The 24,293-nt window shown below is 43.8% G+C and overlaps 1 pseudogene; it reads left to right on the top strand.

The window, feature by feature from the left end:
- Positions 1-443: 443 nt before the first annotated feature.
- On the top strand, positions 444-17,438 carry LOC135968208 (leucine-rich repeat-containing protein 37B-like; annotated as a pseudogene).
- The last annotated feature ends 6,855 nt before the right edge of the window (positions 17,439-24,293 follow it).

Here is a 24,293-nt window from a genome sequence, read left to right as displayed (position 1 = left end):
AAGATTATGCCATTGCACTCCAGCCTAGATGACAGAGAGAGACTTTGTCTCAAAAGAAAACCAAAAAAAGAAAAAGAAAAAGAAAGAAAAAAATAAGAAGTGTGTTCATTAAATCTACACTTTTCTGATTCAGACAATTGTCTGGTAACAATAAAACCAAGTCACACAAGTATAAAATGAAGGTTTGCCAAGGCTAAAACAGACACCAAGTAAGTGACAAATACTTGAATAACAGTGAAGCATAAACTAATATAAATAAGAAATTCAGTGATCACATGATATCGGCTAGATTTCTGCCTAATGTCTTACCATGACTCCTTTTATAGTGGGTTCAATGGCGGCCTCCCAAAAAATATATTTACCTGGAACTTGTGGATATTACTCAATTTGCAAAAAAAGGTCTTTAGAGATGTAATCTGCAATTTGGAGTAGCCCTAAATCCAATGGCTACTATCCTTATATCAGAGGAGAAGACAATGGGAAGACAGAGGCAGAGATTGGATGATGCACTCCAAGCCAAGCAGTGCCAAGGACTGCCAACAGCCACAAGCAACGAGGAGAGAGGCCTGAACCAGGTACTCCCTCATAGCCACCAGAGGAAACCAGCCTGCAGACACCTTGATTTTAGACTTCTGGAATTCTGGCCTCCAGAACTATGAGAGAATAAATTTCTGTTTTAAACCATCCAATTTGTGGTAATTTGTTCTGGCAGCCCCAGAAAACGAATGCACCTCTTTAAAAATATAGTTTCCAAAAATACTAATCTACTTAGTTTCCTGAACACACTACACACACACACACACACACATACACACACATACACACACTATAATCCCTAAATCTTTTAAGGATTAGGTGATCTTGGCCTAAATCCTACTTCTATGACCTGTGACAGCCAAAACCCTCCTCCATGTGTCCTGTAAATTTCCATGCATACTTCCTCATGTTTGAGGCTGCCACATTGAGTTGTACAGACTCCCTGGCTAGAAGACCTTCTGTAATGCACAGCCTGCAATCTACCAGCAATCTACCCTCAAAGCTATGCACCCTGCCATGGGGCTACAATGCCTGTTTTTCACACAAATGTGTCACTCTGTCCCAAAGAGGTATCTCTTAAAAATTGGTACAAAAATGGCATGTTACCAGCAGTGGTTCTCCCTGTCCGCTCTCTTGCCACTGATCCTTGCCACAGTCTCCCAGGACTGGTATCCACAAATTATTCTTTTATTTTACATTTTTTTTAGGTTCAGGATACATTGCAGGTTTATTATACAGGTAAATTCATGTCACAGGGCTTTGTGGTACAGGTTATTTTATCACCCAAGTACTAACTTCGTATCCAATAGTTATTTTTTCTGATCCTCTCCCTCCTCACATCCTCCATCCTCAAGTAGACCCCAGTGTCTCTTGTTTTCCCCTTCTTTGTGTTCATGTGTTCCCATCATTTAGCTCCCACTTATAAGAACATGCAGTATTTGATTTTCTGTTCCTGCATTAGTTTGCTAAGGATAATGCACAAATAATTTTTAAACCTAGTGAGATTACCAGAGGTTACACAGAAATTACATCACATGCCATAAAATTTCATCATCATGTTCAGTTTTTCATTCATGTTCTCTCCTTTCCAATGTCCTGAAATTCTTATAAATGACTTTGCTACTGATATAAGCCATGCCATCAACTCTGTCTGTGTACCACATTCTGGAGAATAATATTTTCCCCATCTTCTTTTACTATTTTAAGTATCAGAGCCTTTGAACATGCTGGCTCCTTATCCCTTTGTCAGAAATAAACTTTTGTCTAATTATCTTTCAAACACTATTTCAAACTGAAAGAAACTGAATTATTAAAAAGTAAAGACTATACAATACCAAATTCACCAGTCATTGTCTATCTCCCACAGACAGGCCTCTGTTCTCTCCTACCTCTCCCCAACTGGATGATAGCTCTTTAAGAGCGCAGCCCTGACCACTTGCTCCTCCCACCCTGTATTTAATCACACACCCAAATGTTTGTTTTCTAAGCACTTTTCTCATAATCAGATCTCCTAAGAGGATTGTAGTCAAATGACTATAATCAAGTTTAAATTCCTGTCATTTTCCAAAAATCGATAAAATTAAAAGTCTGACAAATTCTGCTGGCTACTACTCTGTCCGGTGACTTAGACACAGGCTATAATGGAGTCTTTTTCTTTTTTGCATGAGATTGCTGCAGTAGTTCAGAGTTGCCCTTGTTTTTTGCAATTCTACTGGGACGGGACATCATTTCTTTTTTTTCTTTTTTTTTTTTAGACAGGTCTCACTCTGTCACCGAGGTTGGAGTGCAGAGGCGTGATTTTGGCTCACTGCAACTTACACGTCCCGGGTTCAAGCAATTCTCCTGCCTCAGCCTCCCGAGTAGCTGGGATTACAGGTGCCCACCACCACGCCCAGCTAATTTTTGTATTTTTGGTGGAGGCAGGCTTTCACCATGTTGGCCAGGCTTGTCTCGAACTCCTGATCTGCCTGCCTGATCCACCTGCCTCAGCCTCCCAAAGTGCTGGGATTACAGGTGTGAGCCACCATGCCTGTCCAGTCACTTCTACATCTTTCCTTTTGCTTTGCTCACATAGTATCGTTTAGGAAGAACACTTTCATCTCTTCTTTCCTAATCCTTTGGGTGTGCTCACATTTACATTCATTGCCCTATTTTTCAGGGCTTTTGGTGATGTTATGCTCCTTCTGAATTTGATTTCTTTTTCCATTTCTGGTTCCTTTCCAATTCCAAATTAAGAACACCGCTAAGCAACGAACATCATCTTGACAAGCTCAAAATGCAGTTACGTTTTTGCATGGTGTATTAGATTGTGACCCATGAGATTAACTCAGAAATCATATAAAAACAGTATTTTATTTTATTCCTTGTATATAGGCTGCAGCAATTTATTTTTGATATATTAACAAAAAAATGTCGTTTTCCTTGCACTGTTTGGTTCTTACCAGTTTCTTTCCAAAAGTGACATTCTTATCTAAATATAAAAATTATAAATGGGCCAGGCACAATGGCCCATGCTTGTAATCCCAGCACTTTGGGAGACCAAGGCGGGTGGATTACTTGAGCCTGGGAGTTCAAGACCAGCCTGGAAAACATGGTGAAACCCTGTCTCTACAAAACACAAAATTAGCCAAGCATGGTGGCACATGCCTGTAGTCCCAGCTACTCAGGAGGCCGACGTGGGAGGATGGCTTGAGAACAGGATGTAGAGGCTGCAGTGAGCCAGGATCATGCAACTGCACTCTAGCCTGGGCAATAGCGTGAGACTCAGTCTTTAAATATATATAAAAATAAGTTACTTTCTAAATTTTAAGTTTATTACTGAGCATAGACCTGAAGCACTGTATACACCTCATTTCATTAGGTCTTCATAATAGCAATACAAGGTCCCTACCATTACAGGTTTGATGCTGCACATGGAGAAACTGAGTTTCTGAGAGGTGAAGGGACTTGCCCAAAGTTGTCTGTTTAGAATGTGATGGATGCAGCATGCAAGCCTGCTCAGACAGTTTGAAGCCTCTGCCTTCCTGTACTTGGCCTTTTCTTAGTTAGTCTGGGAGAGGCATCTTCTAATTGACATCTATCTCAGACCCCTCCTAAGGTCCAAATTCCTAAAGCAAAGTTAGGAGTTTAATGTTTTCCATAAAGGTGAAACTGAATTTTTTTCAAACGAGGGTTCCTCAAACCAAACGCCTGTGGCAGCCAGGCAGGTAAAATAAATGGGAAAGCAGGCAGAGTGCAAAGCAAAACAAAAGCAAAATAACCGCTGACAAGCTCGAGTTAATTGGTGCATCAAAGAATCGTTGGCCAGGCGTTGCCAGGTAGCCTATTATTTTCAAAAGAAAACAGAAATGCAAGTTTTCATTTGAAATCTCTCAATTATTAAATGTCAGCATCTAAATCAGATTTGTTTGTTTTACTAACTGTACAAACTAAATGTCTATGAAGCCCACAAATTGCCAGCCAGTGAGTGGTTCAAGTATGGACTTGACCTTGGCCCATAAAGCACATGTCCAATATGGTAGCCATAGGCCACATTATGCAACTATTTAAATTTACATTTAATTAAGTGTAAATAAAATTAAAAATTCAATTCAGTTGCACTAGCCACATTTCTGGTGTTCAGTAGTCACACGTGATATGTGGCTACTATAACGGACGATACAGAACATTTCCATCTTTGCAGAAAGTTCTATCAGACAGCACTGAACTGGAGCAAAAAGAAAATCAGAGCTGCTTTTTTGTCCTCCATCGTGATAACCAACTTGTACCAGAATGCTAAAGTTACTGCTCCCCCAGGACCACTCCGGACCCTTCTCTTTCATCTGAACAGACAGAGGTTGCACAGACAATCCCACCTACCTCCCCTGGGTCTGACATGAAGCCGGCTGGGGTTGCACAGACTGGCAAGCCTGGGAAGAAGGCAAAGTGTGTCTTTAGCATCTCCCAGTCCCAGCTCTGAGACTCTGGGACTTACAGTCAGGCCACCACCCTCCCCTCTCAACAGAGACCAGGGCCTAATAATCTCTGCCCACTCTGGAAAACTTATGTCTAGGTCATTCAACTACAGTAAAGCATTCATAATGGATATGTACCTGAAGTTTCTACCCCTGCCTTGGAAGTTGATATTTACAATGTAGAAAATTCCAAGAGTAAGATGTCAAGCCTAGGGGAGATGGTGAAGCAGGATTTTATATTCTCATAGCAGAAGACCACAATCATCTCCCTGAAGCATCTGAACTCTTACCTTGTAGGCTGTCAGCTCATTTCCCTGGCTCCTTGGCAGGCCCTACTCAGGATCTGGGTCAGTAGTCTCAAAAGTAGGCTGGCCATGAGGATCACCTCCATAGGCTTGCCAGCTTTAACCAGTGAAAATACAAGATTCCCAGTTAAATTTGAGTTTCAGATAAAGAATGAATTTTTTTTAGCACAAGTATGTCCAGTATGCTATGCAATGTGTGTTTTATCTGGAAATTTTACACCAATGGCCCTTTTTATAAAAATACTTTCTTGCTGGACCCACAAATTCTCAAGCTTGCTCAGGTTTAGGAACTTTGATTATATTTAACTCACCTGCCTCTGGGAAGTGTTTCATTTCTTAGTCAATTTCTGTCTCCTTAGAACTGTCTTTTTATTTTCTTATTTATTCATTCATTTAGTTTTAGAGATGGGGTCTCACTCTGTCACCCGGGCTGAAGTGCTGTGGCATGATCACAGCTCACTGGAGCCTCAAACTCCTGGGCTCAAACAATTCTTCTGCCTCAGCTTCCCAAGCAGCTGGGACTACAGGCATGTACCAGCACACCTGGCTAATTTTTTAAAAACTTTTTTGTAGAGATGGGGTCTCACTATATGGACCCATCTGGGCTTGATCTCCTGGTCTCAAGCAATTCTCCGGCCTCAGCCTCCCAGAGTGCTGGGATTACAGGCATGACCCACAGCACCTGGTCTGGAACTGTCTTTTTTTTTTTTTTTTTTTTTTGAGATGGAGTTTCACTCTTGTTGCTCAAGCTGGAGTGCAATGGCACAATCTCGGCTCACTGCAACCTCTGCCTCCTGGGTTCAAGCAATTCTCCTGCCTTAGCCTCCCAAGTAGCTGGGATTACAAGCATGTGCCACCATGCCTGGCTAATTTTTTTTTTTTTTTTGGTAGAAACAGTGTAACCATGTTAGCCAGGCTGGTCTTGAACTCCTGACCTCAGGTGATCTGCCCGCCTCAGCCTCCCAAAGTGCTGGGATTACAGGCATAAGTCACCACGCCCGGACAGGAACTGTCTTTTTTAATGGAATCACAGTTTCCTGTAGTGGAACATCAAGCTACTCATGACTATTACCTTCATTATGTCATCTGATCATCACAACAACCTTGTAGAGTAAAAGAGACAAAAAATCTCCTTACCTTGTCAATGAGAGAACTGAGGCTCAGATACTTAAATTTTTCAGGCAAAGCTACCAATAAATGGCATACCTAGGACCCAAACTCAAGTCTTCTGGCTTCCCATTTCAATATTTATCGATCTATTCAGGGCTGTGAGTGAAAGGGGATGGCAATAATGAGTGAGAGAAAAAGAATTTTTTGTTAAAAGTATGGCCACATCACCAGTTACCACTCTTTTGAGTCACACCTTTCCAGCCCACCAATCAATTCTGAAGCAGAAGGAGAAGACCAGGGACTCAGAATGTAAAAAGTCCCACATCGCCAGGAATCAAGGCGTCTGAGAGAGAGAAAGTTCAAACTGGATAATGCAATCAAAATAATATGGAAATTGGCTTTTGGACTGGTTATGGCAGTGACAACAGTGAATGTCTGAAAAAACTGTTGTTAAACTATGTAATGAGATACTACACCTGTAATTTACCTCCACCACCTAGTTCATACCCTGGAATTTTCTTACAGTAACGTAATGAGTAAGCTCTGTGCCTCGTCTGACTCCGAGTGCTACACTGCAGTGAACAGGGTCAGAGAAAGGTAACCACTATAAAAGGAGTGGAAGTAGAGGGAAACCATAAACCTAGGCTCTAAGCTCCAGAGGGCAGATAACTAACTACTCTGCCCCACTTGAATGCCTGGGGGTGATGGCAGAAGTTGACCTGCCCTGGAACTCATCTCCATAAGCTCTTTGTTGTTGAGAGCAATCTCTTGGAGGTACCCCAAGTCATCACACATCCACAATTACATGGGGCATTAATGTGCTAGAAAAGATTCATTCAACTCTAAGAAATAAAATTAGTAGGCCAGGCACCACTCACGCCTGTAATCCCAGCACTTTGTGAGGCCGAGGCAGGTGGATCACTTGAGGTCAGGAGTTAGAGACCAGCCCAACCAACATGGTGAAACCCTGCCTCCACTAAACACACAAAAATTAGCTGGGCGTGGTGATGGGCACCTGTAATCCCAGCTACTTGGGAGGCTGAGGCAGGAGAATCACTTGAACCTGGGGGTGGGGCAGAAGTTGCAGTGAGCGAATATCGTGCCACTACACTCCAGCCTGGATGACAGAGTTAGACTCCATCAAAGAAAGAAAGAAAGAAAGAGAGAGAGAAAGAGAGAGAGAGAGAGGGAAGGAAGGAAGGAAGGAAGGAAGGAAGGAAGGAAGGAAGGAAGGAAGGAAGGAAGGAAGGAAGGAAGGAGAAAGAAAAAGAAAGAGAGAGAGAGAAGAAGGAAGGAAGAAAGGAGAAAGAAAGAAATGTTTATAGCAGTTTTATTCAAAATAAGCAAAAAATGGAAATAATCCAAATGTTCAACATAGGAGAAAGGATAAATTATGATATTTATACACAAAAGAATACTATTTAATCAATTATACCTTAAGGCTGTTAAAAATAAAGAATAAACAAAAGAATACTATTTAGCAATAAAGTCAAAAAATTAAAATAGCAGTGGTCTCTTTGAATAAGAGGTACCTCATGGAATTGACTGAAAAGAGGCACAAGGGAAGCTTCTGGGTGCTGCAAATGTCTATATTTTTATTTGGGTGATGCTAACTTGAGTACCATCTTATCAAATTGCATTTTCTGCATGTAAAACACGTACCTCAATAAAGGAAATAAATGGCTAGTTAAAAAATAATAAAATTACAATATATTCATACAATGAAATAGTATGCATTTAAAATTATGATGTAGATCTGTATTTATTGACATAGAAAAATGCCTACAATATATTGATAAATATAAAAGCAGAATCCAAAACAGAATGGAGAATACCATTTTTGTAAAAAATATGATATTAAATATTGATATGGGTACGGACAGGAAAAGGGAGTCATGCACAAATGAAACTGCCAAGATATTAAAACTGGTTACTAACATTCTATGATGAGTTTTACTGCTTCAAACAGAAATCATTAAGATAGTTCCACATTTTTTAAAAGCACAAAATGAAAGCATTGCAGCAACATCAAAATAAGACCAAGGTCTAAATTTGTGTTTCTCAGTAGAGGTGATTTGTCCCCCAGGGGACATTTGGCAATGTATGGAGATATTTTTGTAGTCTCAACTAGGAAGGAGTGACAGCAACATTTAGGGTAGAGGCCAGGGATGCTGCTGGACATCTTACAATGCACAGGACAGCTCCAACAACAGCCATCTGTACTAAAATGTTTATAGTGCCAAGGTTAAGAAACCCAGGTCTGTCTAAATGGACATAAGATAGGGCCTGTTTATAAGACAGAAGTAGGCCGGGCACGGTGGCTCAAGCCTGTAATCCCAGCACTTTGGGAGGCCGAGACGGGCGGATCACAAGGTCAGGAGATCAAGACCATCCTGGCTAACACGGTGAAACCCCGTCTCTACTAAAAACTACAAAAAACTAGCCGGGCGAGGTGGCGGGCGCCTGTAGTCCCAGCTACTCGGGAGGCTGAGGCAGGAGAATGGCGTGAACCCGGGAGGCAGAGCTTGCAGTGAGCTGAGATCCGGCCACTGCACTCCAGCCCGGGCAACAGAGCGAGACTCCGTCTCAAAAAAAAAAAAAAAAAAAGACAGAAGTAGTACAGTGTTGACTTATTTCTTTTATTGCAAACAGTTCAGAAGTTGCCTCTCATTCAGAATCTCCATAAATCCCAGTGGCAACCAGCCTTCTCCTGCACCTAACACAATACTCTCCGCATATCTGGAGGGATGGCTCTTGGAGAATCAGTTATGCAAGGTCACTAAGAGCCAGCCCTGACTTCCATATCAGAAAAGAATACTTATAGAGGCAGAAACCTCTGAACTGGCCATGAATGGCCAAAAGGAAGGGTGTGATATTCCACTCCCTGCCTCCTCTCCACTCCTTCCGCTACCAGGAAGGGCACTGATTCCTGGAAGGACCAACTTCATCACATTAACCTCCTCATGGGCCCTCATAACCACTGCTTCCCAGAAGAGAGATTGAGATGTTGGGTTTTTGATAGCATAAGTAGCATTTGCATAAGTAGCATTTTTTGAATCCTCAGGAAGACGTTACCAAGATAGATAAGAGTTTTTTGGGGAATGTGAGGGTGATCCGGCTGTGACATATGTCATCCCATTAATGGCCAGGATTGATTTAGCTGATCTGGTTGGCTAGGTGGGTGTCCCCTTCCTCCCTCACCCCTCCATGTGCGTCCCTCCTGAAGCTGCATGCTCGGTCCGGGAGGATGACCATCCCTGATAGAGGAGAACTGGTCTTTGGTCAAGGATATACAAGTAGCTGCACTCCCCTGCTAGAACCTCCAAACAAGCTCTCAAGGTAAGAGTTTTTTGGAGAGATACATAGTTTTCTGCATTCTTTAAATTCCAATCAGTATATCAAGACTTAGACCTTGCTGACTTCACCATTAAGCCTGGAATAGGGAGAACTCAGGCTATGCTCTAAGGGAGACCTCTGCCACGTGGGAAGGGTAGGGCTGACATACTCCATTCCCAGAGCAGGGGGCAAGGAGAAAAGAGATGCGGGAGCAAAAAGAGGCAACTCATCCAGCAACCTGCCCCGGACCAAATTCCCAGAGGGGAAAAATCAATGGACACATCTAGGCAAATATGAGGGAAGCTTGGGGCTAGTTGTTTTCTTCACCCTGTATAACCTAAGGGAGCTGAGAGCCTCCAGAAAAAGATCATGTCCTGTCTGAGGGTGTAACCACCCAATCTGTTCACCTTGCCTGCTGCCTAGACAGAGCCAATTTACTAAGACAGAGGAATTTCAATAGAGAAAGAGTAATTCATGCAGAGCCAGCCATGCGGGAGACCAGAGTTTTATTATTACTGAAATTAGTCTCCCTGAGCATTCTGGGATTAGAGTTTTTAAAGATAATTTGGCGAGTAGGGGCAGGGGAAGTGGAGAGTGCTCATTGGTCAGGTTGGAGATGGAATTATCGCTGGTCAAAGTGAGTTTTTCTTGCTGTCCTCTGCTTCTGGGTAGATATGGCAGAACTGGTTGAGCCAGATTACCAGTCTGGGTGGTGTCAGCTGATCCATCAAGTGCAGGGTCTGCAAAATATCTCAAGCACTCATCTTTGGTTTTACAATAGTGATGTTATCCCCAGAAGCAATTTGGGGAGGTTCAGACTCTTGGAACCAGAGGCTGCATGACCCCTAAACTGTAATTCCTAAACGTGTAGCTAATTTGTTAGTCCTGCAAAGGCAGACTGGTCCCCTGGCAAGAAGGGGGTCTTTTCAGAAAAGGGCTGTTATTAATTTTGTTTTAAAGTCAAACCATGAACTGAATTTCTTCTTAAAGTTAGTTTGGCCTATGCCCAGGAATGAACAAGGACAGCTTAAAGGTTAGAAGCAAGATGGAGTTGCTTAGGTCTAATTTCTTTCACTGTCATAATTTCCTCAGTTATAATTTTGCAAAGGTGGTTTCTGTACAAAGAAAGCCAGGTGGATGAACCTGAAATACAGCCCCTAGTCCCTCACTTCTGAGCAGAGTGCACTGTGGATCCAGACACTGCTGTGTTCCCTGGGAACAGGTAAAGAGGTGCTGAGATAACCAGTGGGCTCCCTGAGGCCTGGGCTGGAGAGATGTCAAGGACTGCAAAATTATGGGCAAATGGCAGGACTTCAGCTATGGGTGCCATTGTGATATCCAACACCACAAGGTACAACTAATCAGCAGCACTTCAAAGGACACCAGACCTGGAGCAGGAACAAGGGAAGTCCCAAAAGGACTGACCCCCACTACGTGGATTAGAGGTCCCTCAATTCCTTGTCCCTATGAGGTCCCCTGAATCTTTCCTTAACCCTGACTGTATCCACATGCCAATTTAGAGAAGAGAAAGGGGGTTGGTGCAGGGGTGGGGGGCGTGGGGGAAAGAAATTTGAAGATGGAACATTGACCTGAAATAGACTGTGTGGATTGAAATGGACTGAAATAATGTGAATTGTCATGTGTGTCACCGTGCTCACCTTCACTACCCATGCCACAGGGTCCTCATGACCAAGGTTAGGCCTGTCAACCTAAATAACAAACCAAAAGACTCTTGAAAGATAATGAGCTTATTTGGGAGTGCACAGAGAATTTGCAAATCTGGGATATGCAGGCTTTGGAGACCGGAGGCACATCCAAAGTGGCTGAGGCAGCGGGAAGTGTTTAAAGGCAAAAGGGAGAAGTATACACCATTTGTTTTAAATCAGAGAATGTTGGCTACAGGGGCTCATCACAGGAGTTGACATCGGTTCATTCGTGGAGACAGTGTGTCAAGCAAGTGTTCTTGTACATCCTGCTAGCTGTCCTTGTGACTCATGTAGCAAGCCGCAGTTTAGGAAGTTCTTGGCAGAAGTTTTTACTACAGGCATATGTGCATGAGAGTCCTTCAGAAAGTCTTTGTAATAGTGTGTGTCAACTTGGCTAGGCAAGGGTGTGCAGTTGTCTGGTTAAACAATAGTCTAGGCATTGCCATGAAGATATTTTGTAGATGTGGTTAACATCTATAAGCAGCTGACTCTAAGTAAAGCAGGCTACCCTTGATAATGTGGATGGGTCTTATCCAATCAATTGAAGGTCTCAGAACAAAGACTAAGATTTCCCAGAGTAGGAGGAATTTACCTCCAGGCTAAAATATAGCCATCTTTCCTGACTTCCAGCCTGCTGGCCTGCTCTACAAATTTCAGACTCAAGACTACAACATTAACTCTTGCCTGAGTTTCTAACGTGGCAGCCTGACTTACAGATTTCAGATTTATCAGCCCTCACAACTGTGTGAGCCAATTCTCTCTCTCTCTCTCTCTGTCTCTGTGTGTGTGTGTGTGTCCTATTGGTTCTGTTTCTCTGGAGAGCCCTGATTGATGCACTTGGCAATATATATCAGGTTGCAAAGGCACATACCCTTTGAACTAGGAATTCTACACTAGGAATTCCACCCTCAGCTGTACTCATACATAAGTGAAATTATGCATACACAAGATTCTGTAAGTACTGAATAAATAATTAAATGCCCTTTACTGAAGTATTTTAAAATTATAGTACACACATAGCTAGAATAATTTGCAACCATAAACAAAAAAAGCTTCCTGTATTCTTTTATTGAATTTCATCCAAGATAATGTTAAGTGAAACCAAGATACAGAATTGAATATATGGTTACTACCATTCACATAGAAGGAGGAAGGAGCGAGGGTATTGTATACACCACACACACACACACACACACACACACACACACACACACACACACACACACACACACATATTCTCTGGAAGAATATATAAGGAATTGCTAATATTGGGTAATATTGATTCTGGAGAATAAGAATATCTTTTTGTAACTTTAGAGCTTGGTACCACATATCATGAAAACAAATCAATTGTGAGTGGAATTAAAAGGCACACCACATAACATTTATAAAGAAAGGATGCAGAATCCTGGGTGGCTGCTCATATTACAATGAGTCTTTCTCAGTAGTGCTCTCGGGTTTGTGATTGCTCTGCCCTCTAGAGGCGGCTTTGAGAAGTGCTTGAGATGAACGTCTCTGTGACCCACCTCATCAGCAGGCTCCGCTTAGTCTAGGAGCACAGGCCTGAAGTGGGTGCTTACAGTATGGTTTTCCTCTGGCTACCTGCCTTCGTTTCATCTAGCAGCAGTAGTTCCGGTAATGTTGGCAGTCAGTAGCTATTACGGTGGGAAGAATCGGAACTTGAATAAACCGCAGCGCTACTAAGATCCCGTTCTTAAAGGCAGAATCACACACAGTAAAAGAGAATTTGAGGTCTTCAGTTACTAATGAAATACCAAGACTTCTTTATTCCTCAATTTGGATCAAAAAATATCAACTAGAAAAGAAAGTTGGGAATGATTATCCACGTATATTTATGAGTGTAACCTCTGACGTATAAATGAATTACATACTAATCATGAGGTTGGATTTTAAATCTTGACATACTCAAAATGTACAGAAAGGACTTTGTAATCACATGTTTTCACTGCAGGCTGCAGCTGAATAGTGAAATATGAAAAATACATGTTTGAACTATTTAATTTTTTGAAATTTAAACATATAATTTAGCAATATAGCATATATATAGCAATATAGCATATGTATGTATACAATATAGCATACATACAAATACATATTTCACTATCAGGCAATGTTAATATTTTTTATTGGCTTCTAATTTCTTTAATTATTATTTTATAATAGATGCCTTTTATTGAAAGCTCACTGTTTGCAAAGCAGTCTACATTTATTATCCCATGAAATCCTCAAACAACAAAAGGTAGGTGTCAATACCACTGTCAGTAGGTGATTCTGCCAGACAATGAGTAATAGGATAGGTAAGAATGGCTACGGGGGAAGTCAGCTGGGTTCTAGTTATAGTCGCATTTCAGAAAATTATGTAACATGCTGACTTTAACAACCTAAGCTTCTTCTCTGAAGGGGTGGCCTGCCCCTCCACACCTGTGGGCGTTTCTCGTTAGGTGGAACGAGAGACTTGAGAAAAGAAATGAGACACAGAGACAAAGAATAGAGAAAGAAAAAGTGGGCCCAGGGGACCAGCGCTCAGCATACAGAGGACCCACGCCGGCACCGGCACCGGTCTCTGAGTTCCCTTAGTATTTATTGATAATTATCTTTACCATCTTAAAGATAAGGGAGTGGCAGGATAATAGGATCATTGTAGGGAGAAAATCAGCAGTAAGACATATGAACAAAGATCCCTGTGACATGAATAAGTTTAAAGAAAAATGCTGTGCCTTGATATGCATATGCAAACATCTCCATAAACCTTTTAGCAGCATTCACCAGCAAGTCCCACCTTTTGCTGTAAGGCGGTTTTCTCCTATCTCAATAAACAGAGCATACAATCGGGTCTCACACCGAGATGTTCCATTGCCCAGGGACGGGCAGGAGACAGATGCTTTTCTCTATCTTAACTGCCAACATCCGCCAAAAGGCCTTCTTCCCTCTTGTACTAGTCCTCCTCAGCACAGACCCTTCACCGGTGTCGGACTGGGGGACGATCAGGTCTTTCTCTTCCCACGAGGCCATATTTCAGACTATCACATGGGGAGAAACCTTTGACAATACCTAGCTTTCTTAGGCAGAGGTCCCTGCGACCTTTGGCCGTGTACGTGTCCCTGGGTACTTGAGATTAAGAGAAAGCTGATGACCTTTAACCAGCAAGCTGCCTTCAGGCACTTGTTTAACAAAGACACATCCTGCACAGCCCAAAATCCATTAAGCCTTGAGTCACCACAGCACATGTCTCTTGCAAGGACAAGGTTGGAGGTAGGGTCACAGATCAACAGCATCTCAAATACAGAACAAAATGGAGTCTCTTATGTCTACTCCTTTCTATATAGACACAGTAACAGGCTGATCTCTCTTTCTTTTCCCCACATTCTCCATGTGTGCACACAGGGTAGACCTTTGAAGAGTGGCGCTGTAGCTTCTAGGGTAAAGGCTGTGTTAAGTCAAGGCAGGATGACAGTTCTGCTTCCTCCCAAGCTAGTGCAAAGGGCTATTCACTAGGATTAAAGCCTTCTCTCTCAGTCTGAATTGCCCACTCCCCTAAATCCCTCCGACAGAAAATTTGGAGTCCTCGTTTATACCCTGGTAGCCCCTACCTAATAGGGTGGTAAATTAATTACCAAACATGCAACAAAGGATATGGAAGGTTTAGCAGAAATGGCAACATTTTGAAATAAATGACCGTAATGTGTGCTCTGCCTGCCACCCTAACTGGCACACATTTTGCAGGTCAGTTGCTTTCCCTATGGCCAAGAGGAGGAAAAGCATCTCTGGGATTTTAGCTTGGAGGAGGAAGAGTTCAGGCTGCCCGAACTGGACTGGCACTTCTGAATATCCCGAGGCGAGGTCCGAAACTTCCTCGGGAAGCTCTGCCGCGCCCCCACCCACCCCACCCATTCCACCAGGCTGCTGGAATCTTGGGACCGCAGACCCCACGGCCCACATCCTTCCTCGCTGAGGGGAGAGGAGGGGTGCTCCGGCAGGGCGGGGCGGGGCGGGGCGGAAGGGAGGTTGGGGCTGGATTGTGGGATAAGATCGCCCTGGTGATGGGGAACGGATCTGGACCCCAGCCTAATAAAGGCTGCGTAAATAAAGGTGACGTTAATAAAGGACGGGACGGGGCGCGCGGTTGCCAGGGGCGCCAGCGTCTCGGGGCTGCCCTAATGCCTCCGGCTCAGTGCGCAGCGCCAGCGCGTGTCTTGTCCCGGCTGCGTCTCTGGCCCCCACGGGCCCCTCCTCACATGGCAACTATTGTGGCTACTAGTCCAGGCGGCTTAGCCTCTGCAGTGGGTCCAGGACCTGCTCCAGCTGACTTCTGACTCCCTGGGGCCAAGTGAACCCTGGTCTTCCCGTTCCTCCGATCTACCACGCGAATCGAATCGCAGCCTGAGCTAACTCCCCACCCCCGGGCAGACCCGGGAGGGGCTTTGATTACCTGGGGTCTTCTGCTTCCTCCAAGATGTCAGCCCCGCTTCAGGAACCGACTGAGACTTTGGCTCAGACTTTGGTTCCATTCCTGGACACCAGTTCGGCTGGAGAGCTCCCCCGGGGCCACAGCAGTTCACTGCTGCACACCGGGATCTGAATGACAAGCTCACTCGGCAAAGAAGGCTCCCAGAGGTGGTTGCAACGCTAGACTGGGATCAGAACCAGGCCTCAGCTCGGCCTCTTCGCCTCAAAAGTAAGTTTCTAACTGTAGATCTAGATCAGGCTGCAGATCATCAGGCATGTGAAATACTTGTTCCACCTCTAGATAGAAATCAAAAGCAACGAACTTGTCTGTTCTGCCCAAGAACCTGAAGAAAGATCTAGCTCAGCCTCAAAGGCTTGCCAGGGTTGTTGTTGGAACTCCATACCGACTTGTATCAAAACCTCAGCGTCAGAAACAAACTGCAGAATGAGTATTTAGATTCAAATATGGATATACTGTATCCGGGCAGCCTGCCTCCAGAACTCCAGGTGAACTCAGATGAGCCTCCAGGGCCTCCTAAGCAAGTTGGACTTGCTCAGTTCCATCTAGAGCCTGAAACTCAAAATCCAGAAACCGTTAAAGAGATCCAGTCCTCTACTCCAGCAAGAAGCCGCAGCGCAGCTTCCATAGCTCCCTGAGGTGGTAGCACCTTCTTCAACCAAAGCAGGAGGCCCCAGCTCTTCCTTCACAGTCCCTTGAGGGGGTCCCCTCTTCAACAGAGCAGGAGGCCCCAGCAAAGCAGCTGCCTGCCTCTGAAGAGATCGTAGCTCTGCCATCGATACATCATGAGGTAAATGTTCCATTGAAAAGCTGGAGTGAAGCTCAGCACTCACACTTGCCCAGTGTCACAGTCAAACCTGTGCATGTGGAGCTTACGGTAACTCCAGAGCCAGGTAAGGAACAGGCCCCAGCTCAGCCTCTAGAACACCCCAAGGAGGTGGGCTCTTCCTCAACCCAGTTAGAGGCCCCAGCTCAGACACCAGAGCACCCTGAGGAGATGAAACCTTCTACAACCCAGCAAGGGACCCCAGCTGAGCCTCCAGGTCCTCCTGTGGAGCCTGAACTTTCCTCCAGTCAACAGGAGAAGCCGCCTGAGTTTCCCAGGGAGGTTGAACCTTCTGAGACCCAGCAGGAGGTCCCAGCTCAGCCTCCAGAGTCCTCTATGGAGAGTGCAGCTCAAACTCCACCGAATCGTGAGGTGACAATTCACCCTCCAGGTGAAGATCAAGCTCATTATAACTTGCCCAACATTACAGTTAAACCTGCGGATGTGGAGGTTACCATAACTTCAGAGCCTACCAAAGAGACGGAATCTTCTCCACCCCAGCAGGAGGCCCCAACCCAGCCTCCAGAGGAGGTGGAAACTTCTGCAACCCAAGAGGAGGCCCCAGCTGGGTCTCCAGGTCCCCCTGTGGAGCCTGAACTTTCCCCGCAGTGAGCAGGAGCAGCCAGATGAGCCTTCTGGGTTTTCCAGGGAGGCTAAACCTTCTGAGACCCAGCAGGAAGCCCTAGCTCAGCCTCCGTAACATCATGAAGTCACAGTTTCACCTCCAGGTCACCAGCAAGCTCAGCATTCAGATGTGCCCAATGTCGCTATTAAGCCTCCAGATACTCAGCTCACCATAGCAACAGAGCCTACTGCACAGGTGGGAACGTCTCCAACCCACCAGGAGGCTACAGCTCAGCTCTCAGGGCCAGTTAATGATGTAGAACCATCTGCCACCCAGCACAGGGCCCACCTCTGCCTCCAGAGTCATCGGAAGAGGCTGGACCTTTACCAGTTCAACAGGAGACATCAGTCCAATCTCCAGAACCTGTTAAGGAGGAGAACCCCTCTCCAACCCAGCAGGAGGCTGCAGCTAAGCATCCGCAGACCTCCGAGGAGGCTGAATCTTCTTCAACCCAGCAAGAGGCCCCAGCTCAGCTTTCAGAGCTCCCTGATGAATTTGTAGTTCAACCTCCAGAGCATCACGAGGTAACAGTTTCTCCTCTAAGTCATGATTAAGTTCCGCCGCCAATATTACACCATGTCACTGTTAAACCTGTGGATCACATGGTTACCATGACTCGAGTTCACTAATCAGGTTGAAATTTTAACCCAACAGGGGGCCCCAGCTCAGTCCTTAATGTCCCCTGAGCAGTTTCAACATTTGAAAGACCAGCAAGAGATTATAATTCAGCAGCTAAATACCCCTGAAAATGATGAACTTCCTTCAGGCCATCAAAAGCCCACAACTCAGCCTCCAATTCAGCTCTCCTCAGACTTTGTAAGTTCACTGAATGATGAGATGGTATTTTCACCCCTAGATCTGTCTTCAATATTCAGAAGTAATTCAACTTTGCCTGATACCACAGTAAAAAATGTGGATATAGACGTTACCATACCTACAACAGTCACTATGGAGGTTGAACCTTCTCCAGTCCAGCAGGACAACCCTCTTATTCCCACTGAGCAGGCTGACTTTCCTCTAACCCAGCCTGATCCCTGTTCTAAAAAACAGAACAAAACAAAACAACAAACTCCATGTGTCTAAAAGTGAAATCACTGTCATTCCCCCAAGACTGTTCCTTCATTCACTATCACCCACTTAGTCAACCAGGTACTGGGTTCTATGCTATTCTCCTTCCTTGCTTTCATATCAAATTCTACAAACCTGTCCAATTTTACTACCTAAAATGTTAAATTATCCTGTCCTAGATCAGACCCTAGACACCCCTTACCTGCACTATTTCAATCATTTCTTGATTGCTTAACTCTTCTTCCTGTCTCCAGTCTTTCCTCCCTCTACATTCATCCACAACATAACCAGAATGATGGATCCAAAATGCAGTTCAGAGACAAACTATCACTTTTGGTCAAAAACTGGGTCTGTGAAAAAGCATGAAGCCAAATAACCCTACTATATCTTCTGATTTATTAAATATACATGTATTTCAATATATGGAGAAGTTTGTAATATGTAAGCAGAAGTTTCTGAGACAGTTTTCTACATACCATTACCTGATGTATAAACATCTCTCACCCAGACAGAAATGTCTTATTCAGGAGTTCACCTCCACATTGAATAACTCCAGAGACACTGAATTCTGAGGGGTGCCCCTCTAATGAGAACAGTTTCCCCTAGAATCGGCAGCAGGGCTGTATTGCTTGGAGGCCCCCTCTCCTCTGTACCAGAATTGCCCCTTCCCATCACGTTTACTTTCCTTTTCCTTCCACTGCTGAGAACAGTGGGGCTCTCTGCCCGCTCCTGATATTCTGGGGATTCCCTACTACCACCTAGGTCACCAGGACCCTCTTTAACTGCACAGGGCTCCCTCTGATGCCACAAGAACTCTAGGAACCTCACTGCTGCTGTGGATTCCCAATAAAAACAGCAGAACCAGAATGGGCTTTGAAGGAGCTGTGAGTTGGTCCCACTTAGTGGAACCCAGAGTTAATTTCCTCCCAGAAATAATGCGGTTATCCTGGTTATGGTTTGCACTATTGCTACTACCATCATTAAATTCAGAGGTGCTGGCCGGGCGCAGTGGCTCATGCCTGTAATCCCAGCACTTTGGGAGGCCGAGGCAGGTGGATCACCTGAAATCAGGAGTTCGAGACCAGTCTAGCCAATGTAGTGAAACCCCATCTCCAGTAAAAAATACAAAAATTAGCCGGGCATGGTGGTGCATGCCTGTAGTTCCAGCTACTCGGGAGACTGAGGCAGGAGAATTGCTTGAACCAAAGAGGTGGAGTTTGTAGTGAACCAAGATTACGCCATTGCACTCACTCCAGCCTGGGTGACAAGAGTAAGACTCCATCTCAAAAAATAATAAATAAATAAATACATACATACATAAATAAATTCAGAGGTGCTAAATAGGACTTTGGGTTCATTCTAAAAAATTAAACTACTACAGAAGCACTATAGCTGTGGGAAAATGTGTGCTGAACTGACTTACCAGGGACCATTTGGAGTGCAGTCGACCGATATTTGAGCCCAAATAAATGAATCTTAGAATGATGTTAATGTTAACTTGATTTTTAAAAAAAGTCATTGGAGATACTGTATACATGAACTATAATACCCATCTTTTTTGCATTATTCATTTTATTTTACTTTAATTTTCAAGTTCAGGGATACAAGTGCAGGTGTGTTACTGTCTAAAGTTCAGGTATTTTACTATCTAAAATGTCAAATTTTCCTGTCCTAGATCAGACCCTAGACACCTCTTACCTGCACTATTTCAATCATTTCCTGATTTCTTAACTCTTCTTCCTGTCTCCAGTCTTTCCTCCACAAAGGTAAAGTTGTGTCATGGGGGTTTACTGTACAGATTATTTCATCACCCAGGTATTAAGCCTAGTACCCATTGGTTGTTTTTCCTGTTCCTCTCCCTCCTTTCACCCTCCAACCTCCAGTAGGCCCCACCCATCTATGTGCCCATGAGATCTTATCATTTAGCTCCCACTTATAAGTGAGAATGTGCAGCATTTGGTTTTCTGTTCCTGCGTTAGTTTGCTAAGGGTATTGGCCTCCAGCTCCCCTCTGCAAAGGACATGATCTTGTTCTTTTTTATGGCTGCATAGTATTCCACAGTGTATATGTAACACATTTTCATTTGTCCAGTCTATCTTTGGTGGACATTTAGGTTGATTCCAGGTCTTTGCTATATAATATCCATCTTTACCAGTACATGTATTCGCAGATGTTTTCTCTAGCACTCCAGAAAAATGGACATGGCTTGCTTGTGTAGGTCATCGTATCCGTGTAACAGAATACACCCTGAGGTGGAGCTTCCAATATTTTGAGGGAGTAGTATAAATAAAGCTGACTATCTGAAGTCATTTGGTAATGTTATTGCTCTTGCACCTTTACTCCAGCCTCACTGACTTTCTTGCCATTGCTTGAAAACACCAAGGTTATGCCCACCTTAGTGTACTCCTATTGTCTGGCATGCACATCTCAAGATTTTGCTTGACTCTCCCATAGCTCCTTTTGTTCTGTTTGCAGAAAAAGCACAGCTGAGTGCTCGATTTAAAATAGCCTCATCCTGCCCAACCCATCTCATCCCTTTGTTCTGCTTCATTTTTCTTTAAAACTTATATTTATTGTAAATATATAGGTTATTTGTTTGTTTTCTGCTCCTTCAACTGTTATGTAAGGCCTATGAGGATGAAGAAGTTCTCCGTCACCTTCACTGCTGAAAGTGTGCAGTATGGCATATAGTAGACATGCAATGGATATGTATTTTGAAGGAATGAATGAATAAATTAGTCAGTCTTAATATTTCATCTTTTCTCTTTTCCCGGTCAGAATAGTTACACTCTCTAATTGATCGCTTCCAAGTGCAGTGTGTTGCAAAGAATAGTGCAGTGGTTAGAACAGACCCCTAAATTTGGCTAGAATTCTGGCCTCAGCACTTACTTTACTTTATGGTCTTGGACAAACTATCTCACCTCTCCAAGTCTCCATTCCTCTTCTATTGTATAGAGCTAACCAAAGAATTTTCCTCCCAGGATGTGATCATTTTTAAATGAATTCATACACATAATGTTCCTAGCGTGGTGCCTACATATTGTTTAAATATTATTAAACTCATGGTTTCATTGGTTCTAGTGTACATTTGTGTGTGTGTGTGCACATGCGCTCACGCACACACTAGTTTGCTTCTTAAATAATAAATTGCTACTCCTCTTTTAAAATGCACTTGTTGGTATGCTGGGGTGGTTGTTAACATTCTAGATTCTATATTTATAGGTGGCCATTTGCTCTACATTTTCAGCTTTATCCCCTCTGATTGCTAGTCTTGCTCAAATGTCTCATTATTTTCCATTTATTGCCTATTTTAATAAATAAAAGGTCAGGCATTTTCCCAAGCGTTGTTGGTAGAATATCAGTTGCTTTTTTTTTTTTTTTTTTGAGACGGAGACTCGCTCTGTCGCCCAGGCTGGAGTGCAGTGGCCGGATCTCAGCTCACTGCAAGCTCCGCCTCCCGGGTTCACGCCATTCTCCTGCCTCAGCCTCCCGAGTAGCTGGGACTACAGGCGCCCACCACCACGCCCGGCTAGTTTTTTGTATTTTTTAGTAGAGACGGGGTTTCACCGTGTTAGCCAGGATGGTCTCGATCTCCTGACCTCGTGATCCGCCCGTCTCGGCCTCCCAAAGTGCTGGGATTACAGGCGTGAGCCACCGCGCCCGGCTTGCTTTTTTTAAAAGAGGGGGAAAAAACCATTCCTAGGGCCTCACTATTGAACAAGAGCCTCCTGGGGTGGGGCTCGGGAGCATGCATTTTAAACAATGTCTAGAGGAGTCTTATATGCCCTAGAATTTGAGGAGCACCAAAGGAGGCTTCTGGATATTGGCTGCTGGTGCAGGTTTGCTTAGCTTTTGTAGGTTAGTGCACCACTGAATGAAGCCCTACTCTCCTCCCCCTCCTCATGCCACCTTTCCTCCGCAGAGGGCTGCCTGCAAGAGTTATCTGTGCTATTTGCACCAGGTGAGCCCAGGGGACAATGCCACAACTTGCTTCACTACATGTTGGCCTTGATTGGTATTCCTGAAGTCTTTTGGGCATTTCTCTCTCACTGCTCCCTTGGTTTAGAGGAGGAAAAACTGGCTCCTTTGGTTAAAGGAGAAGAAAAAATTGTTTGGCTGAGGAGCTCCTTTTACTTCCAACACTATTTGGTGGATGAATCTACCCTCCAGGTCTGCCAGTCTTGGCATCTTTCATGAAGAAAATAACTCCAGGGAATTTCCTATCTTTGCCAAAGCTGTGCATCTAGCCCTTGTGCCTCTTAGGTGAGAGGAATTAGCAGGAGACCTCAGTATTACCCCCACTTGCCTTCTACCATCCAGCAATGTACTAAACGTCTGTCCGGCTGTCAGTCGACTGCTGAAGTCTTTCATTTTTGTTCAAATTGTGCTTTACTCCTTGTAGTTTATTGTCCACTCTTCAGCACTTTGTTAGCTTCATCCCAGGTATAATTTTCTCCTTTGTTATTGCTTCTTTGGAGAATTTTCAGTGGCTATAGGGAAAGTATGTATTTGATCTCCATTAACACTACCATCTTTCTCCAGAGAGCAGTTTTTAGAAGATAAATCTCCTGATGGAATCATTTCATTGCTGTTTATTTGTTCTCATCTCAAAGAACTAGTTACTGACCAGAAGAGGAAAGAGCTATGCAGCCTCCACTGCAGTCTCCAGAGACCTTGGGAGTCTCTGGAAGGAGTTGTTGCTGCCTGGAAGGAGCAGGAGGCCTCAGGTCAGAAGGCATGCTGCAGACCACTCGTGAGTGATTCACATCCAAAAAACTTCATATCTCCGAACCTGAAACTCACATGGAAGGGCTTTTGCCTGCAAAGACCATCTGAGAGCAGCCCTGCTAGTTAGTGAAAGGTTGTGGGACAGGCAGATTTAGAACTGTTAGTAAATTTGGGAGAGTCTTAGACTCTGGTCAATACTGACATCAGGTAGTCTTATTCATAACATAACTATTACCCTTTTGAGAAATAAAAAAAATCTTGAAACAAATGAAAATGGAAATACAACATACCAAAACTTAAGCGATACGGCAAAAGCAGTTCTAAGAAGGAAGTTTATAGCAATAAAAGCCTACATTAAGAAGCAATGAGAGAGATCTCAAATAAACAACCTAACTTTACACATCAAAGAACTGGAAAAAAAGAACAGACTAATCCCAAAGTCAGCAGAAGGAAGGAAATAATATCAAAGCAGAAATAAATGAAAGAGTAGAAAAACAATAGAAAAGATCAATGAAAATAAGAGTTAATTTTTTTAAAAAGATAAGCACAATGGACAAACTTTCAGCTAGACTAAGAAAAAAGAGAGAAGGTACAAATAAATAAAATGATAAATGGAAGAAGATACATTTACAACTGATATCACAAAAATAAAAAAGGATCATAAAGACCAGGCACAGTGACTCACACCGAAAATCTTAGCACTTTGGGAAGCCAAGGTGGGCAGATCACTTGAACTCAGGAGTTCGAGACCAGCCTGGGCAACAGGGCAAAACCTTGTCTCTATAAAAACTATAAAAAAGTTAGTCAGGCATGGTGGTGCTCCCCTGTGGTCCCAGCTACTCGGGAGGCTGAAGTGGGAGGATCAGGTGAGCCCAGGAAGCGGAGGTTGCAGTGAGCTGAGATCATACCACTGCACTCTAGCCCCTATATTAAAAAAAAGGAAAGAAAAAAGAAAAAAAAAGGAGCATAAGTGACTACTGTCAACAATTATATGCCAACAGTTGGATAACCTAGAAGAAATGGATAGATTCCTAGAAACATAAAACCTAGCAAGTCTGAATCATGAAGAAATAGAAAATCTGAACAGATCTATAATGAGCTAAGAAATTGAATCAGTAGGCCGGGCGTGGTGGCTGATGCCTGTAATTGGAGCACTTTGGGAGGCTGAGGTGGGCAGATCACAAGGTCAGGAGATCGAGACCATACTGGCTAACATGGTGAAACCCCGTCTCTGCTAAAAATACAAAAAAAAATTAGCCGGGCATGGTGGCGGGGGCTTGTAGTCCCAGCTACTCAGGAGGCTGAGGCAGGAGAATGGCGTGAACCCAGGAGGCGGAGCTTGCAGTGAGCCGAGATCGCACCGCTGCACTCCAGCCTGAGCGACTGAGCCAGACTCCATCACAAAAAAAAAAAAAAAAAAAGAAATTGAATCAGTAATCAAAAACTTCTCAACAAAGAGAAGCCCAGGACCCAACAGCTTCACTGGTGAATTCTACCAAACATTTAAGGAAGAATTAATGTTAATCTTTCTCACACTCTTCCAGAAAATTGAAGGAAAGAGAAAACTTCCAAACTCACTTTAGAAGGCTATTGTTACTCTGACACCAAAATCA

The sequence above is a fragment of the Macaca fascicularis genome, chromosome 18, assembly GCF_037993035.2.
Source record: "Macaca fascicularis isolate 582-1 chromosome 18, T2T-MFA8v1.1".
Lineage (NCBI taxonomy): Eukaryota > Metazoa > Chordata > Mammalia > Primates > Cercopithecidae > Macaca > Macaca fascicularis.
This window is presented reverse-complemented; position numbering and strand designations above follow the sequence as displayed.